At 35.1% G+C, this 23,607-nt stretch overlaps 1 pseudogene; it reads right to left on the bottom strand.

Moving 5' to 3' along the window:
* Nucleotides 1-14,692: 14,692 nt before the first annotated feature.
* LOC123954413 lies at nucleotides 14,693-16,235 on the bottom strand (annotated as a pseudogene).
* Between the last annotated feature and the right edge of the window lie 7,372 nt (nucleotides 16,236-23,607).

The raw sequence follows: 23,607 nt of genomic DNA, 5'->3' as shown, positions 1-23,607 counted from the left end.
GAAGCAAAACAAATTTCCAGACAATATCACAGACGCAAAGACATTTTATGCCATTTTATTTCCTCCTGTTTTTGTTATCCCCCATCTAGATGAAAAAGAACTGATAAGAATGGTGCCATTCCATGAAAAACCTATTGGATAATGTTTTTTTATTAGCTATGCTTCACTTATTTGGATTCACTCAATAAAAAATTATGACAAAATCTAATCAAAAGAATATTAAAAGGAAATTGTCACTCTCTTTTCTATAAAATGTAAAACAATTGCTAGTGTGGCTTCTGCAGTGATTTACTGTATATATCAGTGAATGGGCACACTAAAAAGCAGCTATTTGATGGGTAGGAGTGATAAATATTCATAAATATAGTTAATACTAAAACATTTTCTTCTCTACTACTTATTCTACTTTACTTATTTCTACTTGCTGGAGTGGTAGACATATTAAAATATTAATTTTCCGCTTTACTGGAATGATTTCAGAGTCAAGTGCCATTAAAATTTTGAATGTAAATATGAAAAAGAGGATATGGCTCGTTCTAATCTTCTTCATTGGTTTTTTAAACTATTTATTTGCTTTTTTTTTTAACAGCTACTATTTCAAAAATTTTAATTGCTTTGGGAGACTTACGCGGAAGGCAGAAAAGGTGTCACAGTTTTGTGAAATATTGTCTGTCACTCAGAAAGCATTTGGATAGTCCCTAATGAAGTGAATTTAAGCTTGTAAAACAAACGGCATCTTTTGGGAGTCAAGGCCACATGGGACGGTCAAGGCTACATTTCACTGCCGCACAGAGTGCTTATATGCTCTTCTCTTTGTAAGCTATTGCATGTTTCAGTTAGAGGGATAGGCCGAACAATGCTGTGCAGGGCGCTCCACGTGTGTGAAGCCATTGTGCCCCCTTAGCAGGCCTGGAGCACTGAGCAGAAGTGGAGTGAAGAGCTCCGATGAAGAGGTTTGTCTTTGTAGCTAGCCACAGGGGATTGTGCACTACTATGGATTACGAATTTAACCTGATGGGAAGGAGATGCTATGATTTCCATCACTTTTTAAAAATCTCTTGGGATTTTCTTTTTTTCACTACTAAACCTTAGTTGGCTTGTTGGTTATAATATCACATTGAATCTATTACAGACCTCATACCTGCCCTCTCCATACAGAGGCACTTAGAGTTAAATGACGATACTATTTTAATAAGTCCTATTTTTAAAAATCTGCACTCTTTCCCAATATTCATTAGGTTACCAGTTCTAAGACCTATTCCCTCAATGGCGATGCTGTGTTCAGACACTGGTATACCATAAAATATTTAGCTATTGATCACAGATTGCTTGTGAGGCTTCTGATGCATTGGAAACAGCCATGTTCTGAACTGAACCTGACTGTGCAGAAAACAGATGTTGACAGGGGGATTCCCACCCTACATAACAACTCTCAGTTCTTTTGTCACCCATCTGTGTACCTCAATCAAGTCATTATCTCTATTTAACAGAGATGAATTTTCCCAATTCCTATAGCTAAATAAGAAATAAAGAAGGAATCCACACCCAAGCAGCCTGACAGCAGCATCCCTGCTTTTAACCACAGCAAATATTGCCTCCCCTTAACTATGGGATAAAGGAGAGTTTCTTCATATAGTTTGTCTTTCTGATATCATAGACGTTTATCTGATACTTTTCTTCTTCTGACTACCACGTTATCTTGGTTTAAGCTCTCTGGTCATTTCAGAGGGCCAAAAAATGCGGATGGAAAAATAAATGATTAGGTCGGAAAACAAAACTATCAAAGAAACTTCATTATGACCATGTAAGACATTCAAAGTTATTTACCTTTTGGAGGTAATAGAAGTTTCCAAGATCTGGACATAGGAAAAGATGATCAAATTATCTTATTTTAATTAATTAATTAGCTTCTTTTGGATACTGTGCTTTACTGTAATTTTAGACTATGACTAGTCTAGTCACTATGACTAGACTATGACTAGTATTCGGTGTCCATAGCATCAAATTTATGCAATCCTTTATGCTAGTTCTTTTACCTGTTAGAATCTTTGAAACTTCTCTACAACAGGTTACCATATAATATAGAAATTACTATAGTCAATGTTTGGAGTAAAACCTAACTTATGCCTTATAAATTTTCTTTAAAGAAATTAAAAAAAAATGTTCTAAGACACACTGATGTTTACCGCATGTTATAAGATACTGATTTTATCCATAACACTGCTTACAATGTAACCCAATCTGATGTCTATGATCTAGTTCTAAATAATTCAGTATAATTCGTCCTAGTTCTAGTTAAGTCAATATAGATCCTCTTAGTTTAGGGATTATAGCCGAAGCGACAGTCACATTATAGGCACTCTTATCTCCAGATATATCAAACTATTCATACTTCTTTAACATTTCCTATAGTATTTCTTATCCTTCTTCCTACATAATTTTTCCTCTTCCTGGAATTCTCTCGATTTACTTGTTCAGCAAGTTCCTATATATTTTTTAAAACTTAAAGTATCAATTTACAATGAGTTCTGCACCCTGCTGTTCAAATTACACCCCCTTCCTTTATAATCTCAATGTATTTTACGTCAGCCGTATCATTTAATAGGTTAACTGTTGATTTAGTTGTCCTTTATCAGTAGAGTGCATGCTTTAGGACATGAATCATATTTTACTTGGCTTTATACCCATGATGCCTATCATATGGCGTATTCAGATTATAAACAGATGAATGAATGTTGAATTGTAGCACAATAATTAGTAAATGTTTCTTTTTAACATCTACTTTATGTAATAATACAGAATTGTGATAGAATTCTGAGGTGGCCTCCAAGATCCCTGCTCTATTCTACACACCAATTGAATAAACTGCTATTCTTGACAATGGGTAGAACCTGTGGATATGACAAGATACTCAGTCCCATGATTATATTATAAATACATGACTTCATCCAAGCAGACTGGAAAGGGATAGGAGGTTATAGACTTACTCCAGCTGACGTGGATGAAAATAATAGCTTTGTTGAAAACGGCTTATGGAGCCAAGTGGCAAGGGGATGTGGATGGCCTCTATGAGTTGAGAGTGATCATTGGCTGACAGCTAGCAAGAATGTGACTACAAGGAAATGAATCATGCTAACAACCAGTGAGCTTAGAATAAGACGCTGAATCTGAGAGGAGAGTCTGACACGTTGATTTCACCCTGCTCAAACCTAGCAGAGGACCCAGCTAATTAGACTTCTGGTGCATGGGAACTGTTGAGATAATATATGTTGTTTTAAGGTATTAAATTTGTGGTCTTCTCTACATAACAGTAGAAAACTCCTGCAGGGATAAACCAGTTTTAATACGTGGAGGCAAATTATATACTTCAAACCCTTGTCAATAACTTAAATATTTAAGTTACTTGTCATTAAATTTGTGTACTTCCCACCCACCTGCTGCATCAGGTTATTTTCAGTGTTTCTGGTTCTGTATGTTTATAGTTTATATAAAATGCTGTGATGAATAAACGTTAGCTACTTTACAAAAATATTTGTTTATGCATTTATTCATTGTGCATATATTTTTGTTCATTTTTGCCTTCCACTCTAAACAGGAAAAAGGAGTCCGTAACATCTTTTCAACAAAGTTATTTCCCACTAATAGCAATTTATTAATATTATATTTCAAAGAGTACTACTTGGAGATTGATTGACTAATATTTTCATCCTGCTAAGTTCAGAGTTAACATACCAACTATGGAAGTAAAATAAATAAAATTAAATATAAAAATGCATTTTTAATATAATCATCTGATATTAAAATGGATTACCAAGATTCAGGGCATTTCTCTTTTGGTATTTATGCAAAACAAAATTGCTACTTTTTAAAGGTTTTTTGTTTTTGTTTTTGTTTTTTTTTTACCTGAAGAAAGGCAATTAAGTGAACACTATTAATGTGTCCTTCGCTTTGGGAGTTTTCTTTTAGTGCTGTAGGAGCACCACAAAGAACCTACTAATGCTTTAGTAACACATTTTAAGAATGTAATAAATAGAATTAAATTTTTAACAACATCTGTAGTATTTTATATGCTTTATATGATCTTATAAAGTGGTAATATGGGAGAATAATTTGCTGGTCTGAAATTCAGAAAACCTTCAGGAAAGAGCATGGTATAGTATTTATGAACTATAGAATTATGTAATAAATAATTATGTTAAATTTCAATTCTACCAATAGGTTGTGTGATTTGGGTTAGATACTTCACTTTTTAAGCCTTATGTCCTCTGTCAAATGGCTATAAGTAATATCTATAAAAAATGGGTCTATAAGTAATGACTTCTTAGAATAATTATATTGCAAATGTCATCAATTTATTATTTCATACATATTTTGTTTTTGTATTGTAGCCATTTATCCTTTACATCTCATATCTGTAAGAGAAAAATAAAGCCCACAGTGTTTATTCCCTTCTAATATAATTAGATAGTATCTAGAGAGAATTTGGAAATATTTTGAAATAAATGTTTTCAGAATAACATTTATTGCATTATTCTTAACTAGAAAATTTAAATATGTGCAAACAGATTGTGTATATACAATTTGGTATATGTAATATTTTTATTTGCTTGTTTAGAAGATTAATACAAGTTAGATGCAGTAGCTTGTATATTTTTGGAATAAAGTAAAATCGAGGATAGATAATAACTAAAATTGGCACAAAAATGGAATTGCGGGGCGCCTGGGTGGCTCAGTGGGTTAAGCCGCTGCCTTCGGCTCAGGTCATGATCTCAGGGTCCTGGGATCGAGTCCCGCATCGGGCTCTCTGCTCAGCGGCGAGCCTGCTTCCCTCTCTCTCTCTCTCTGCCTGCCTCTCTGTCTATTTGTGATCTCTGTCAAATAAATAAATAAAATCTTAAAAAAAAACAAATTAAAAAAAAAAAAAAAAAAATGGAATTGCAATGGCTTTCAAAAATTTTTGAACATTACTCACCAAAAGAAGCATAACTTAATCAAGAATATACTTTCATATATACAACAAAAACAAGTTATATGAAATAAAACTTAGTTTTTTGGTAGACTAAAAATGCCCACTAATTTTTAAGACATCCTCTTAGAATTTCAGTTATAGAGAAGTGAGGTCTGTGTCCCTTTTTCTTGAAGTTTGGCTGGCTCTGTAACTGCTTTTGACAATGGAATATGGTGAAGTGATATTATGTCCCTTTTCTGGCCCAGGAAATCTGATGAGTTTTCTAAGCCATTCCAACTACAGCCATTTGAAGGATCCCAGCTAAGACCCCAGATTACTTGGAGCGGAAACAGTTTTTCTCCAAGGTTTTTGTTAGAATTCTGCCTCAAAAAACCAAGAAAAAACTAATGATTAGGTTATTTTAATTACTAAGTTTTAGAGCAGTTAGTTATGCAACACTTGATAAAGTGCTATTTACATTCTATTTGTCTTGGAAAAAAAGGGTCTTGAACTACTATATAGATTTTATGACCTCCTGAGGAATTTTAACCTATGGTATAAGCAGTCCTGGACTTTCCTTTTTTATTTTTTATTTTTTAAGATTTTATTTATTTGTCAGAGAGAGAGAGCGAGCACAAGCAGAGGGAGTTTTAGGCAGAGGGAGAAGCAGGCTCCCTGCTGTGCAAGGAGCCTGAATGTGGGACTGGATCCGGGGATCATGACCTGAGCTGAAGGCAGAGGCTTAACTGACTGAGCCATCCAGGCGTCCCACACCCTTGACAGTCCAATAAGTTAATGTAACTTAAAAATAACTTCAAATTCCTTGCTTCTTTGTAGCATTTGTATTCAGGGAAAAAAATGAAATCCTAAATCTAGTGTAGTTTAGTTGAGAATTCATAGGGTTTATTGTCAAAAAACAAAAACACACCAAAAAACCAAAAACAAAAAAAGAAAAATTTGGCTTTAGTTCGGTCCCTAGTTTTTCACAAAATTCTGTTACTTCTCTGAACTTTAATTTTCTTTTCTGTGTTGTAAGTATAATTCTTACATGGGGTGCCTGAGTGGCTCAGTCTGTTCGGCATCCAAGTCTTGATTTCAGCTCAGATTATGGTCTCATGGTCCTGGGATAGACCCCAAATTGGGCTCCATGCTCAGCAGGGAGTTTGTTTGAGGATTTTCTCTCCCTCTGCCCCTCCCTCTACTCACATGCATCCTCTCTCTCTCTCTCTCTCTCTTTCTGTCTCTCTAAAAACAAATGTTTAAACAAAACTAGTGCATTTTTATAATTTTCTGTAAACAACAATACCAGAAATAGCCCCATCCTCCAAATATGCTTGTGCTGTTTGAGGAATATATAAATATAGTAGTTATGAATTGCTCTAGCTTTATTGGTAGAAATCTTATGATTCAGTGAAAATTACCTTACCAATCTCTCTGATCTCTAGGTGTGGACACAGTTTCAGGTAAACGAGACTAAACTTTGAGACAAGCTTGACTTTGGCTTATGCACATTGGATTTCTTGGCCCATTTTCCTCCTGAGTTACAAACTTTCTCTTCACTTTAAAGTGATCTGTATGGTTATCTCGGATTTTTTAACTCTTTTTTCCAACTAGGAAAGTCTCTTAAAGCAACCATTTACACTTGTTAGGAAACTGACTGTACTTGGGTGTTAATAAACATTGAAAATGTGTTGCTTCTAGGCCATCCCCTTTAAAGTGGAGTGAAGTTTTGATTCTTTTATGATTTTCACTATGAACAAGAGAGAAAAAGTACTTTGAAGACTTTGGGTATAGGCGTAAACTAAGTTTATACTTCATTTTCTCAGAAGGGTGACCAGATGGAGACTGTAGAGGACCGGCAGGAGGGAAAGCCTTTAGATGATCCTGCTTCTCTAGGGAGGACAAACTCCTTGCTCTATACGTAACAAAGGGATGAAGGTGAACTAATATTTACTTAGTTGTTTTTAAACATATTCAGAAAAAAATCCATCATTTTATCTAATATTTACATCCATCTTATAAAATAGGCCCAGTAGATGTAATTCATCTTGTAAGAATTAGACATATAAAAACAAGATACAATAAATAATCCATCTACTAGTTAATCCATTACTAGTTAATCCATAACTAATTCCATCTACGTAAATCCAGACTTAGAATTAAAGTGAAAATAAGCATTTATTGCATGCTAGTCCTTACACAGATTAACTTGTATGAATGTCTTAGAGGTAGTCTTCCTTGGGAAGGCCATGCCAAGCAAGAAAACACTTTTTTCTACATGGGCAGATAAGTCAGGATATCCTAATGTCAGTCTTCTCCTTTTTCTCAGATGAAAGGGTCATTCAATTTATTAGCCCAGATTCTCTAAGAACTAAAGCTATAAAGGGATTATGTATACAAAATATTTACTGGGCACTATACTGGAGGAAAATAGAGACCTGGAGGAGCACAGGAAAATTGAGTCTGCTGTCATGTTTGATTCCTGTTGAAGGACAGGGGGAAAGGCGGAAAAGGAAGAAAGTTGTAAACTGCAATGAGTTCTAGGAATGTTTGAGCAAATCTGAAAAAGTGAGTTGTCAAATTGAAGTGTCCCATTAGACGAGTCCTCTTTCTTCCATCAGTGGCCCTGCCTTAGTTTCCTTAGTATCCTGTTTAGTCTTTGGCTGAAAGCAGCCCTTGAAAAGCTTAACCTTGGCTTAAAAAAGGAAATGGATTTCAAAGCACTGCAGATTGTACTAGCAATGACTTATGCTTCCCACATTAGGGAATCTGACAGGTAGATTTCATGGTCATCACACTGAGGGTGCCCTATGTGTTGGAAGTCACACTATTTTCCTTGCTTATAGTAAAAAGCTTTTGGAAACAAACCGATATTAGATTTAATGGAAGTTGCCAATTTTCTATCTTTGTGTTTTTGAATAATTACCTAACCATTCTATGCCAGTTGTTTATAACTGGAGAGGATATTTTGACTGCCATTGCTCCATCTTGCAGGTGTGTATTAGTGAAATCATAGGGTTGTGACAATCAAAGAAAAAATATTAAAGACTTAACATTCATTCAGTAAGTAAATAATAAATAGCTATTATTATTATGATAGAAGCTCTCATAACTGACTTCTACCATCTTTCCCCATTTACTGTTGCCTCTTGCATGCTGAATATTTGAGAATGTTACTTTCCTCTAAAACACCCATCCTACTGTAACAAATACATATATGTGAAAACCAGGATCTTTTTTTTTTTGTTTCCAAGTACCCATATACCATATAGTTGGATACTCTACTTAGTATAAAGTTGTTCATTAATTCTGAGAAAAAAATATTGGTTTTTATGAAAGTAATTAATGCTTTGGAAGTGTTGAGGAGAAAAAAGTTTTCCTCTTTCATCTAAGGTTCTTTTAACTGGACAAGAATTAAATTGACATGAAAGCAATTGAGAGGAGAAAATCAAATTTAATTTTGTGTGTACGGGTGATCCACATAGACAAGAGATTCCAAAACAGTCAGACAAAATGGAAGTATATATGTCATCCTAAACTATAAAAAAGGAGGTAGAAGTCTGGGACAACAAAGAGAAGGGAAGGAATGTAATTTACAATAAGATGAAAAAGAGTAAATGTTTGCTAAACAAATGTTTGCTGGGGCATTCAGGGTCAATGCGGCATAAAGGTGACTTTGATCAAACAGGCCTTGACAGTTTTCTCCCTGTCTATCACACCTAGTTTATATCATGCTACAGTTACTATGGTGTTAGCTCTCTTCCCGGAGGACGTCCTCCATCTAAATTCTTTTACTCAGTTAATGGGGGGAAGTCGAAAGTTTCTTCTGAGACTTATGGGCTATAATTATTTTCAGTTTGGCATAATATGCATGCCAAAGTGGACCATCTTGAGCTGGCCGGACTTTGGCCCTTATGTTTGGCATCTAAGAAGGTGTATCTAAAATTTAATTTTAAATTAGATATGAGTAAGAAAAGTAAAAAAAAAATTTGAGATGAATAACGAAAACCCAGGACTCTGAATTTTGAATCCTTCCCTGTTTCTCCTTTTAGTATAGAAAACTAATCATGACTTTGTGTTTTAGTTGTCTCTGTAAGGCAGAATTTGTGGAAATTAAAATTAGTAGACCTATGCTCAAATTAAAAAAGTAAAATCTTTTCCCAATAATGAATGTGTTCCAATACATTTTTAGTTAAAATGAACTGTTTAATGCATGTATATACTATTCATACTGTTTTCGTGATTGTTTGCTTTAACTGACTTCTGTCAACAGTAATAACTTTATGATCTTGTTGTATAAGACAACTTATATTCTATTTCAGTTAGCCTGAGTTCTGTCATTTTATAAAGCAGGATTAATAACTGCCTGCCTCGGGTGGTTAAGATTAACTGAGATTGCTTATGTAAAAGCAGTAAGTACATTATTTGTGGCAGAGAATATGCACAATGCCTTATTAACTTTGACCCTCTAATTCTTCTTTTCCACTTCCTGTACTTCCTTTCTTCTTTTTTTTTTCCTTCCCCCCATGCCTCTTTGCCTCATCATACCTTTCATCCTTTCCAATGGTCTCATAGTTTTATAGCTGGAAAATATTAATTTCAAAGTTTAGTTTTACTTAAGTTTTCTATTGAAATGGTGCAATCAGAAGGAAGTGCTGATTGGATTAAATCAGAAAAGTGGTCTGCCAATTAAATTAAATATCACATAAAAGCACAGCCACTCATTCATTTTCTAATGGTGATTCAATTACTTCAAAAATCATCTAGGGAATTTTTGGTGTTTCTTGAATTTAGGGGAGAGGGGTGTATAACACCAATTATCTTCAACTTTTCCTTTTAAAGTGACATGATTTTCAAGGAACAACTTATCCTTATAAATCTAATTTCTAGCCAAAAGTATTCTTTCTGACAAATTACTTAAAATTAATAACAAGTTGAATTTATTTTTAAGAATCCAGATTTATAGCACATCGATAGTACAATTCATTATGCAGGTTTAAAAAAAATCAGGTCCAATTAGGTCCATCTTGTAAGATAAGTGGGTAGGGCAAGCTGACTTTTTAAACAATTTCACCCTAATGAGTATTAAATATTTGTTAAATACCTTGTTGAAATTAAGGCATCTTGGAAGAACTTGAACCTATCAAATGCAAAAATGTTAGTTTATTTGTGCCATAGTCACATAACTGAAATTTATTTTGTCATAAAACGCTTTGAATGTCCTCAAAGATCATATTTCTAACAGACACACCAAAGTTTTTTGCTGAAACTTGATAGAATTCATTATGCTAAGTATCTTAATATTTTATGTGATAAGAATATAATATGAATTTTATGAATGAACAAAGTATATATATTTGGTTTACTTGATTGCATTGAAAACATTTCTTATGGTGGTAACTCTACTTCTTTTGAGGAGAAATTCCTAAACAACAATATTATCCAAGGAAGTGAGAGGCCATCAGTTTTAACTTCCAGTGTGTTGGGTTTATATTGCATTGTGCCATTAAAAAGCCATTTCCTCTCCATGATTCTGTGCCTCCTAATAGGCAGATATTAGGATATTTATCTACCTGGCAATATTCTCAGCCAATATTTGTCAGTCATACTCTGCACAATTATAACAGAAAAGGATTGGAAAAGAAGGGAATAAAGAATAGACTAGTAAGAAAGCAAATACATATACTACAGAAAGGTGAATGTTTTTACTTTTTTGTACATCTTGCTTGCTGCATGTGTTTTTTTCACATGGTGAAATTTCTTTTAGATAACTATATAACTAGTGTCTTTACCTATGAATGGAATTGTTTTATGAACAGCAGCTTGCATCTCTACTTGTGAGATGCAATAGAAAAATAGAGTAAGAATGTAAAAGAAAGTCTTTAAATGTAAGATTTTTTTAATTTGATATTTTATCTTCTCTCGAAAAACAGAAGGATGTTTAGGTGAGTGGAAAGGAGGTGAAATAAGTCAAATTAGATATGCCTTTCTCCTGCGGTTTGAAAATTCTAACTAGTGGTCTTTCATCTGCCAAGTCCATGGAAAGGAAGACATTCATGATGGTAATCAAGGCCCATGTTATTAGCCATAGGAAATCTTTTAGAGTCCTAAACCTTATTGAACAGACCAGTGGAACTGCTTGGTGTAAGTATGACAACAAGAAACAAATGCAGCCAAGAATGACATGACAAAAATCTACCCATTTAAAGACATCTAACACAGTAGTTATTTCTCAAATAGGAGAATTAGAATGCAAACAAAACCAAACCAAAAACACACATGAGTATTCCTCCATGCTAAAGGACTTAGTTCCTAAAATAAAACTGCCTAAATAGTAATAAAAGCATTTATACAGTTAGTAAAGTAAATGACCATTTCAAGGGAAATAAAAAGTTACAAAAACTTTAGACTCTCTTTCTAGTATAATCCACAGAGCAGTGAAAAAGGTCTAGATATTGATTTAAGGCCTATAACACTTCTCAATGTAGTAGATATTTATGCCAATGTTAATATATTAAATATTTAAAATATTTTTCTTTATTTCTTTTGCCAGAATATGATTTTGTTGAATACATTGACCTTTGGAGACAGTTTTATATCTGGAATTGTTTACATTAGTTGAAGCCTAAGACATTAAATAGTCTATACTACTATTGCAAATAAGTATATAATAAAATGACTGAATGACACAGACATGTGAGTGTCATACACATAACAGCCCTGGACCATTCTACCAATTCAGGGATAAAGGAAGAGTGGAGGGCAGTGGTGGTAGGACATTACAGGTAGGTAATCAGGGATTCTTTATCATTCTTCCGTCTTTAGCATGGGACCTCATTGTCCTAGTAGGTCAGCAAGGAAAACAAACAATAACAAAATTTTCAGTATCCATGTCTGTAAGTGACACATGTCAATTCCTTTTTTTTTTTTTTTAGATTTTATTTATTTATTTGACAGAGATCACAAGTAGGCAGAGAGGCAAGCAGAGAGAGAGAGAGAGAGAGAGAGGAGGAAGCAAGCTCCCTGCTGAGCAGAGAGCTGGATGTGGGACTGGATCCCAGGACGCTGAGAGCATGACCTGAGCCGAAGGCAGAGGCTTAACCCACTGAGCCACCCAGGTATCCCGACACATGTCAATTCTTACATGTCATTGGCCATTTATCATTCACAAGGCTGTAAACAAAACAAAACAAAAAACTTTGAGGGAAGCAGAGAAAAACATCTAGCTCAATGCACCAAATTTCTACATGATGCATAATTTCCTTGATGTCAGAATGTGATTACTTATTGTCTCAAGTCTTGTGAACTCAAAAGAGAAGTCATCTGCATTTTCAAACTCAATATATAACTGTAGATTGGGGAAAGGCTATCCGTACAAAAGTAATTAAATTGGAATAGTGAGAAATGGGAGGGCACAGAATTGCAATAAAGAAAATAATGATATTATTTTGTAGGGAGGCATTAGGAAGAATTCTACCCTGGCAATGAAGGAAATTCTTTGATTAGAGACTGAATGTTCTCTCAAGGAAAAAAATCTCATTGTCAGTGGCTCCAACTTTGCCTCCTGGGGAGCCATTCCTTGCTTATTAGTCTCCATGCGCACTTTTCTAGTGAGTGTTGAGAATCTAATTCTTTTAGAGGATAGTACAGCTTTTGTTTTGTTTCCTGCTGGTGCAAACTTGGAAGCCCAAGATTTATTTGTAGCTGAAACAATTAAAGATGTTTTTGGGTCTGCCTTCTTGTTTCTTTGACAAAATAGTGTCTCTTAAAATTAGGATAGGTTACTAATCTATTTCTTATTAGTTATTTATGGGTACTGAAAACTACACAAACCCAAAGTTTTCTCCTTAAAGCTTTTCTATTTTTATTGTTTTTTGACCCCACCACTTTCTTATGCTGTCTACTTAATGGTAACTACCATGAGATCATCTAAAAGAAAATAGCCTTATGTGGGAAGATAAACCCTTTATGTTACATTTGCTAGAGATTTAAATGGGTTTTAAGAAGTCTTAATAGGATTTTGTTGCTCAAAGCCTTTTTCAGTCTTATATTCTTTAGGGTCCAGAATCCATTCTCCAGTCTTTTGCGGACTTGGTCTTTATTTTTAAAAGTGACTATTTCCCTGAGCTCATCTCCATCCTGTAATACCATGTCAAAGGCAGTAAGGAGTATCCATACTTACTTGGTGGTTGTTTTCCAACTATTTTTCCTAAAGCTATAAGTACATTGATTAACTTCCACATTTTTTTCAGGTAGTAGTTCTACAAAATATTTTGCCATTGCACAAAGTAAGTGTTCAGACTTCTAGCCTGTGTTTCCTTTCCCTGTTGTCTGCTTCCTTTCATTTATGGAAGGATTTATTGAAATTTATCAATAACAAACAGACAAAACTCAGAGTTTGACTTCCTAAGGGGCAAGAGAAAAACTGGTACAGATGTTCTTTTATACAGATGATATATAGACTAGGAAAAAAACATGTCACTTCTAGAGCAATCCAGAAGAGGGACATGAAAGAAAACCTGTACATTCACTAGAAATTTGCAGTCATTTTAGATTTCCACTAGGTAAGGAAATACAATTTTGGGTTAGTTTTTCTGGGCTCAGGTGTGTGAAAAACAAAACAAACAAAAAACCAAAAACTCAGTTAAGGGATGTTTGGGTGGCTGTCCCTGTAGGTGTCTGCCTTCAGCTCCTTGCTCAGCCAGGAGCCTGCTTTTCCATTTGCTTGCCACTCCCCCTGCTTGTGCTCACTCTTTCTCTCTCTCTGGTGAATAAATAAAAAAATAAAAACAGAAACAACCAACATGCGATAGTGTCTCCTGCACTAAGGTTTGTAAAAATGGTCTAAGTACAGAAGTACATGTGAAAGTATTCTCTTGTCATTTTATAAAACAAAGTATTGTAATATTTTACAAAACAGATAGGGAAGTTTTTTTTTTTGTTTTGTTTTTTGTTTTTGTTTTGTTTTATCTTTTAAAGAGGTTGAAGTTTGAGGATTTGCTGCTGCTTTTTAATAACATATAATGTATTTTTATCCCCAGGGGTACACGTCTGTGAATCACCAGGTTTACACACTTCACAGCACTCACGATAGCACATACCCTCCCCAATGTCCATAACCCCCTCCCCTTCTCCCAACCCAACCTCCCCCCAGCAACCCCCAGTTTGTTTTGTGAGATTAAGAGTCATTTATGGTTTGTCTCCCTCCCAATCCCATCTTGTTTCATTTATTCTTCTCCTATCCTCCTAACCCCCCATGTTGCCTCTCCACGTCCTCATATCAGGGAGATCATATGATAGTTGTCTTTCTCTGATTGACTTATTTCACTAAGCGTGATACCCTCTAGTTCCATCCACGTCGTCGCAAATGGCAAGATTTCATTTCTTTTGATGGCTGCATAGTATTCCAATGTGTATATATACCACATCTTCTTTATCCATTCATCTGTTGATGGACATCTAGGTTCTTTCCATAGTTTGGCTATTGTAGACATTGCTGCTATAAACATTCGGGTACACATGCCCCTCGGATCACTATGTTTGTATCTTTAGGGTAAATACCCAGTAGTGCAATTGCTGGGTCATAGGGTAGTTCTATTTTCAACATTCTGAGGAAACTCCATGCTGTTTTCCAGAGTGGTTGCACCAGCTGCTGCTGCTTTTTTTTTTTTTTTTTTTCTCATTAAACTTTTTGTTTTAATGGGTCTCAAAATTCTGTGACAGATTTTTGGTCAAGTTGTTTCCATTAAAAAACTTAAATGGCCAATTGACACAAACAGTTCTGAGACCGTTCTTCCACCACTGATTAAGACTGGGGTGACAGGTATTGGGGATAATATTCATTTAGCCTTCTGAGCTTTCTGGGCAGACTTGGTGACCTTGCCAGCTCCAGCTGCCTTCTTGTCCACTGCTTTGGTGACACCCACAGCAACCGTCTGTCTCATGTCATGAACAGCAAAACGGCCCAGAGAAGGATAGTCAGAGAAGCTCTCAACACACATAGGCTTGCCAGGGACCATATCAACAATGGCAGCGTCACCAGATTTCAAGAACTTGGGACCATCTTCCAGCTTTTTTCCAGAATGATGATCTATCTTCTCCTTCAGCTCAGCAAACTTGCAAGCAATGTGAGCTGTGTGACAATCCAGCACAGGTGCATATCCAGCACTAATTTGGCCTGGATAGTTGAGGATAATTACCTGAGCTGTTAAGCCAGCTGCTTCCATTGGTGGGTCATTTTTGCTGTCACCAGCCATGTTGCCACGACGAACATCTTTGACAGATACGTTCTTGACATTGAAGCCCACATTGTCCTCAGGAAGAGACTCACTCAAAGCTTCATGGTGCATTTCAACAGACTTGACTTCAGTTGTAACGTTGACTGGAGCAAAGGTGACCACATGCCAGGTTTAAGAACACCAGTCTCCACTCGACCCACAGGAACAGTACCAATACCACCTATTTTGTAGACGTCCTGGAGAGGCAGACGCAAGGGCTTGTCAGTTGGATGAGTTGGTGGCAGAATGCAATCCAGGGCTTCAAGTAGTGTGGTTCCACTGGCATTCCCATCTTCACGGGTGACTTTCCATCCCTTGAACCAAGGCATGTTAGCACTTGGCTCCAGCATGTTGTCACCATTCCAACCAGAAATTGGCACAAATGCTACTGTGTCGGGGTTGTAGCCAATTTTCTTAATGTAGGTGCTGACTTCCTTAACGATTTCCTCGTATCTCTTCTGGCTGTAGGGTGGCTCAGTGGAATCCATTTTGTTAACACCAACAATTCATTGTTTTACACCCAGTGTGTAAGCCAGAAGGGCATGCTCATGGGTCTGCCCATTCTTGGAAATACCTGCTTCAAATTCACCAACACCAGCAGCAACAATCAGGACAGCACAGTCAGCCTGAGATGTGCCTGTAATCATGTTTTTGATAAAGTCTCTGTGTCCTGGAGCATCAATGATGGTCACATAATACTTGCTGGTCTCGAATTTCCACAGGGAGATATCAATGGTTATACCACGTTCACGTTCAGCTTTCAGTTTATCCAAGACCCAGGCATACTTGAAGGAGCCTTTTCCCATCTCAGCAGCCTCCTTCTCGAATTTTTCCATAGTTCTTTTGTCAATTCCACCACATTTGTAGATCAGATGACCAGTAGTGGTAGACTTGCCCGAATCTACATGTCCGATGACAACAATATTGATATGAGTCTTTTCCTTCCCCATTCTGGTTTAGGTTGAGCGGTGGTTTTCACGACACCTGTGTTCTGGTGGCAAACCCGTTGCGAGAAAGCTGCTGCTGCTTTTTAAATAACAATGACCAAATCCATTTTACTCCTAACACATCAATAAGCCTGTTTCCAATTCTCTGGCTTATAATAAGCCCTGAAAAGTGACATCAGTCTTCTCCATACAGCAAAGCCCATCACCTCCTGTAAAGAGGGAAAGAAATAAGAGATGGGGAATGTCTCCCCAACCATTGCCAAAATAGGCCTTTAGGTTGCTGCTATTTACAAAGCAGGGCACTGGATGCCTCTAGCAGGCCCAAGAAATGCAGAAATCACGGGAACCAGAGCAAGAGGTAAGAAATGGCTAGTGCCCATCCCCTTCTGGGTTTCACGAAACCAAATGGAGGCCAGGCATGACCTTCCAACCAACTCCAGAGACTCAGGAAATCTCAGGAAATGTAAGAGCCCTCCAAACCATCCTCTTTGAGAGTAAGAGACAAATGCTTACTTGGTGATAACTCAACTATCGCATTTATAGGGACAAAACCAGAAACAAAAAGTAGGGGGGAAAATAATGGCAGTAAAAATAGTATTTTATTCCACCCCCTCCCTTCCTCCCTTCCCTCACAACCCCCAGGACATGTTCCCCCTCTTGTTCTGACAGCAACATTACAATCAGAAGAAAATAAGCTTCAGGGGGCAGGATTTCTGGAGAGGAGTGGTATAGGTAAAAACAGTCAAATCACAATAGAAATTTTTCAAAATAGGTTATTCCACTTAGCCATCATCTTCAAATAATTCTTAGAAGAAATTAGATGTGAAACAAAAAGCACATGTGAAAAACCGATTTCATTGAAAAGTTTAAAAAATAAAAGTGTTTCAAGGGACTCTAATAAATGATAACCCACAGAGTGGTAAGATATTTGTAAATTATATGTCTGAGAAGAGATTTGAATCTAGAATAGTATATATAAAAACTCATACAAGTCAACAATGAAAAGACAAATAACCCAATATAAAATGGGAAAATTTTCAGTAGACCTCTTTAGTGATAATATACAAATTGTCAATAAGCATATAAAGAGATGCTGAACACAGTAGTCATTAGGGAAACACAAGTCAAAAACACAATTAGATAACACTCCCTTCCCAGTAAGATGGAAATAACAAGTTGCAAAAATGTGGAAAAATTGGAACTCTCATATATTGTTGATAAGAAATACAAAATATTGCCATTACTTTGTAAAACAGTTTGGGAGTTCTTCAGAATATTAAAAATAAAGGTACCATATGACCCAGAAATTCTTCTAGTTATACATATAATTTAAAACACACATACGCATAAAATTTGTTCATGAATGTTCATAATAGCATTATTCATAATAACCAAAACTAAAAAACTGGAAACAACCTGAAGGTCCATCAACTAATGAATTAAAAATAAAATGTGACATATCCACAATATAGAATATTAACCACCGACATGAAGTAATGATAGATACTACAACATAGGTAAACCTTGAAAAAATATGTTCATTGAAATAGATCAGGCAACTCCCTAGAGATAGAAATTAGATTTATCTGCCAGGAACTGGGGAGAGGTGAATGGAGCATGACTGCTAATGGCTACAGGATTTCTTTTAGGATGGTGACTTGTTTCAAACTTAGTGGTGGTACTGATCGTTGCACAGTTCTGAATATATTGAAAACCACTTGTTTGTACTCTTTGATTTTATGTGACTTATATCTCAATAAAATTACAAGGAGATTAGAAAGTATTATTTTTCTGTTGTAAGACATATGTTTCTATTTAGTCTTCAATTTTTATCAAGCCATTTTTCCCTTTTCCATGAGCCTCATTATGCTCTCCCTTCCTTTCTTGGATTTAAATTATCATTGTCCATTATTAGAATGCCCTAACTCTCCCACTCTTTTCTGTCTTCCACTCATGCTCTAGACTGGTGAAGTCCAAATCCTGTTTACAGCCAGCTTTACATAACTTCTATACTTGCCCTGTGAGAGACTAATACTTGTGCATAAAAAGACACAGTCATGCTAGGAGCACCTGGGTGGCTCAGTCAGTTAAGCGTCTGTCTTCAGCTCAGGTCCTGATCCCAGGGTCCTGAGATTGAGCCCTGCATCAGGCTCCCTGCTCAGTGGGGAATCTACTTCTCCCATTCCCTCTGCCTGCTGCTCTCCCTGCTTGTGTGCCCTCTGTCAAATAAATAAAAAATAAAAAAAAAAACACACACACATAGCCATGCTTTTTGAGATAACTTTAAGTTGATGACTATAAACCTTAAATAGGTTTCAGTGTTGTCCTTTTCTATTCTACTTTCTATTCTACCATCTATTACTATTTTACCAATTCTATTGCTTGCTAGCTAAAATTGCCCTTCAACTTCTGAGGAAACTAACTCTTCTGTCTCTTTATAACTCCAGTAGTCTCCCTTTTTCTTCACATTGTAATGAAGACCTTTCTTCTTATGTCACTAGGAAAATAGAAGCTAGAACGGAGGATTTACATGTGCTTTCACCAAATCTACTAACTTGTACCTGTACCACATACTCTGCATCTTCTAGATACAGTGGATCAAATGTGAACATTCCTGTCCCAATCTTTACACTTACTTAAGGCGTTTCCTGCCACATTTTTCTCCTTAGCCATTTGTCTCTTACTTGATTATTCCCAAACATTTACAAACATAAAACAACTACTACCTTACAAATATTCAAATTCTCCCTAGATTCCAGATCCTCCCTTCAGTATTGGCCCTTGCCTTATAGAAAAATTTCCTTGTCATTTCTGTGATTACATTTTTGGTTTCTACTCACCTATTCTTTGTTGAATCCACTTCAACTAGGTAGTTGTTTTCTAACCCAACTTCTCCAGTAAAATGACCTTGTCAAGATTTCCGATGACTCCCACATTGCTGAAGCTGGTGAATAATTCAGTCATCATCTTTCTAGACTTATGACTTTGATTTAACCCAGTTTATTGCTCCCTCAGTCTTTACTCTTTTTCTTCGGCCTTCTGAAATATCTAGATCTCTTGTTTTTCCAGCTACCTCCCTCCTTCTTCTCAACCTCCTCTGCTGTATCTACCTTATCACTCAGATCTCTAAATAATTTAGTACCTTTGGGCTCAGATTTTAAATATTTTATCTAATATGATAAATCTGTAGATAATCTCATTTAATCCCATGACTTTAAATAACATCTCCAGGTTGATGGCTAACTTGATTTAATTGCTAGCCCTAACCATTTCACTCAATTCCAGACTTGTATATCCTCCTGCTCATTTGATCTCTCTACCTGGATGTTTAATAGGTATCTGAGACTTAACATATTCTGAATCAAACTCTTGAATTTGAATTATCTGCACCCCCTCCAAATATGTTTTCCCCAAATATCTTCTCTTTCATTTATCCCAGCACTATTTTATTATTCATTCAGGCCTGTATTAGAATTCCCCAGAAAAACAGAACAAAATATGCTATTTATTTTTATATATTTCTTTATTATTAATATTATATAAATAATAACATTCCATTATTTACGTAGTCTTTTTGTATATTATATATATGACATACCGATATAAAATAAGGAGTTGGTTCATATGAAGGCTGAGAATTTCCAAAATCTGCATTTGGCAGGCTGGAGACCCATAAGAGCCAATGGAGGAAGTTGCAGTCTAAAAACTGGCAGACTTGAGACCTAAGAGATAATTTTTCAGTTTGTGTCTGAGGGCAAGAAATAGAACTCAGATCAAGCAGTCAGGCAGGAGGAGTTGACTCTTATTCACCTTTTTTGTTCTATTTATGTCTTCAATCAATTAGAAGAGGCCTACACACACTAGTGGGGGCAATTGGTTTTACAAAGACTACTGATTTAAATGTCAATCTCATCCAGAAACAACCTTACAGACTTAACCAGAATAATGTTTGGCCAAATTCCTGGGCACCCTTCGGCTCGGTAGGAGTAACACATAAAATTAATCATCATAAAGCCTTTGTCTTGGAATCTTATCTGACTTTTCTCTTATCATATGCATATCCAGTCCATCAGCAAATTTTCTTAGGACTATTTAACATATTTAACATATTCTATATATAACTACTTCTCATAAATTTCAGCAGAGTAGCTTAAGTTAAACCAACTTCATTTCTGATTTGATTATGGTACTAGTCTTCTAGTTGATTTTTCTGGTTCCACTTTTCACAGTTGTCAGTGTTTCTTTGAATTGTATAGGTGGACTCTTGATTTCCTTTCTGGACACATTTCCTAACACTCTCCCTGTCATTCATGCCTCTACAGCTTCATTGACCTTCTTGCTGCATCTCAACATCATGTAGGGCATCGGAGTTCAGTAGTACCCCGTTATCCATAGTTTTACTTTCCATGGTTTTAGTTACTCATGCTCAAAGGTGGTCCAAAAGCAGATGAGCAGATGATCCTCCAAATGTACAAATGTATTGTCAAAAGGTCAATAGTAGCCTAATGTTGTCACAACTCTGTCACCTCCCCTCATCCCATTACATAGGCATTTTTTTTTGTCTTACATCATTACAAAAAGAAGAAGGGTAAGTGCAGTACAATGAAATATGTTGAGAGAGAAATATTCACGTAACTTTTATTATAGTATATTGTTATATCTGTTCTATTTTATTATTGGTTACTGTTAATCTCTTCCTGCCCCTAATTCCTCCTTGCCTGTATAAATTAAACTTTATCATAGGTATGTACAGATGGGAAATAAACATAGTATATATAGGGTTTGATACTGTTCATGGTTTCAGGGATCCAGTAGGGGGTCTTAGAACATATCCCTTACAGATAAAGGGAGGCTACTATACTTTTCTTTCTAGCTAAAATGATCTCTTATCAGATACCCCCATGTTTATCTTCTTCATTTTATTCTGTTCTACAAAAAAATCACCTCAGACAGACTCATCTAAAACTAGTAAGCCTTTTCCCTTAATGTTACCTGATTTTATTTTCTTCATAACTTTTGTTATCACCTAACTTATTCCTTAACATATTCCTTACTGTTTCTCTGTCTACAAGAAGAAAGCTTGTTGAGCGCATGGGCTTGGCCTATTTTGAAAATTTGTATATTCTTAATACTTACTTCAGCTTTGTATATGGAATTATTATATACTGAATATTATATATTAAATTTGTTATCAGAAAAAAGAATGTATTATCTAAGCTTTCTTAATATACCACTCAATTTAAATACTTACATATTTGTATTTTTAGTGTTTTGGCATTGTTGTAATTACACAGTATAATTTTGTACTATGTAAGGACTGGGAGCATGGTTCATACATGTATGGTACCCCTATATTTAGCATCTTATATGTGTATGAACTAAATAATAACTAGCTGAATATAATAATAAATAGAGTACATTAATGAAAAGTACTCTAAAAGATATCACAAATATCTATAAAAATCCAGTTACTGGGGCACCTGCATGGCTTAGCGACTGACTCTTGATTTCAGCTCAGGTCATGATCTTGGGGTTGTGAGATCGAGACTCACATCAGGTTCTGTGCTTGGTGTGGAGTCTGCTTGGGATTTTCTCTCCCTCTCGCTCTGCCCTTCCCTCATCCCTTTCTAAAAATAAATCCAATTATTTTTAATTATAACCTTTGATTTATAAAATTCGTTTTTTAATTTTTTGGTGACAATGCTTGCTCATAATCCCAATCACAAAGTAAATATGAGACTATAAGTGACTCCACAAAGAACAATTTCTTCACTTGACAATTTGTGATAGTTCAGGGAGAAGCTGGTGTAAAGATTACATTGTTTAGAGAAAATTTTATTTATTATTAATATAAATGTCTGAAGGGAGTTGTAATGATTAATGACGTAATGCTTTAAATGTGCTCAAATGACTTACTGATTCCTCCTAACTAATTAGTATGCTAGTGAACAGGTTTCCTATTTGTTTGTAAATTATTCCATTAAGAAATTTTATTTTCCACTACTTTATCTGATTCAGTGGGATTGCAACACAAGTCTTAATTCTGAACCTCTTAAAAAATTCTTGTTAAAAAAAAAACAACAAAACTTCTTGGAATGGAGGGGTACCTGTCTAGCTCAGTCAGCAGAGTGTGAGACTCTTGATTTCAGGTTGTGAATTTGAACCTCATGTTGGGTGTGGAGCCTACTTTAAAAAAAAAAGAAAGAAAAAAAAATTGGAATGGAAACCAACAGTCTAGAGATTGAATTTTCTCTTATTTTCCATTAATCAAATGTTATTTTTTCTTCCTTAGTTAAAAAACAAGCAGGTAATGAACTAAATAAAAAAAAAATACAAATATCTTTTAAATAAGATGTAAGGTTTATTTTTCAGTTCCTAAAAATGAAAAAAGTCCTTTCATTGAGAGATTTATATGCATAATATATTATTATTTATACATTTTAAAATGTATATACTTGATGGCATTATATAATATGTATATTACTATATATTTGTTATTTACATTTACTGAGTATAAAGCAAGATAAAAATTTGGAATCATTGTAAAGAAAATTCAAAGCTATAAAAATATTCCCTTAATTTTTATATTCAATAGAGTAAAAAACATAGTAGTTTATAGACAGTTACTAATATTTTAGTATTCTATTATTTCCTATCCATTTTCATGCTTTAGTAAAGTGAAATTTTCTAATCAGAGTAAAGTGGCATGGTAAAGTATGAATAATATATTTGGATGAAGGTTTTTAATAAATGTATTTTTTAGGACACAATCCATTAAAAGAACACTTACATGGTTATCTCACATTATGTCATTGATTTTTATTTCATATGTGATTCAAGGTGAGAATTATTCATTATAAGAAGTACTTTCATTTCAAATCTTTAATTTGGTAATGCAGTCCTTTCTGTTTATTTGTGTGGTTTGGAATATTTCACCTGTATAAGCTTTACATGTCGTAGTAACTATAACTTTGAAATGTATAAATGTAATTAGCATAATGGTAGATATTTGAGGGTTTCAGTATGTAAACACCATTTCCTTTTCTGATAAGTTACTCATTTTTTTTTTAAGTTTTCTGACAAGACATAATAGGCCAGGTTTCATATTTTTTAATAAAAAATTTGAAGGTCTGAACATGTCAACATCAAGTATGTCATTGGTAATACAATTACAAGGATTTAAAATGAAATACAAAATTAAGCTCTCTCGTGTAATTTAGGAATCATTTGACAGGCTCACCAAAGTCTATATCCCCATATTAAAGAGTTGTTTAAAACCTACACACACACATACACACACACTTTCTATTCTGGTAACAAGATGTCTATACATAAAATGTAAAATATAGAATTAGGGCAATTTTCTGGATAATGCAACCCTAAATAACAATTTTAACTGTCTAGAGAATTGTCTCAATTTTCCACTTCACTTTGT

The sequence above is a fragment of the Meles meles genome, chromosome 1 (assembly GCF_922984935.1).
Source record: "Meles meles chromosome 1, mMelMel3.1 paternal haplotype, whole genome shotgun sequence".
Lineage (NCBI taxonomy): Eukaryota > Metazoa > Chordata > Mammalia > Carnivora > Mustelidae > Meles > Meles meles.
Note: the sequence above shows the minus strand (reverse complement) of the source record. Positions and strands in the feature narration are given on the sequence as shown.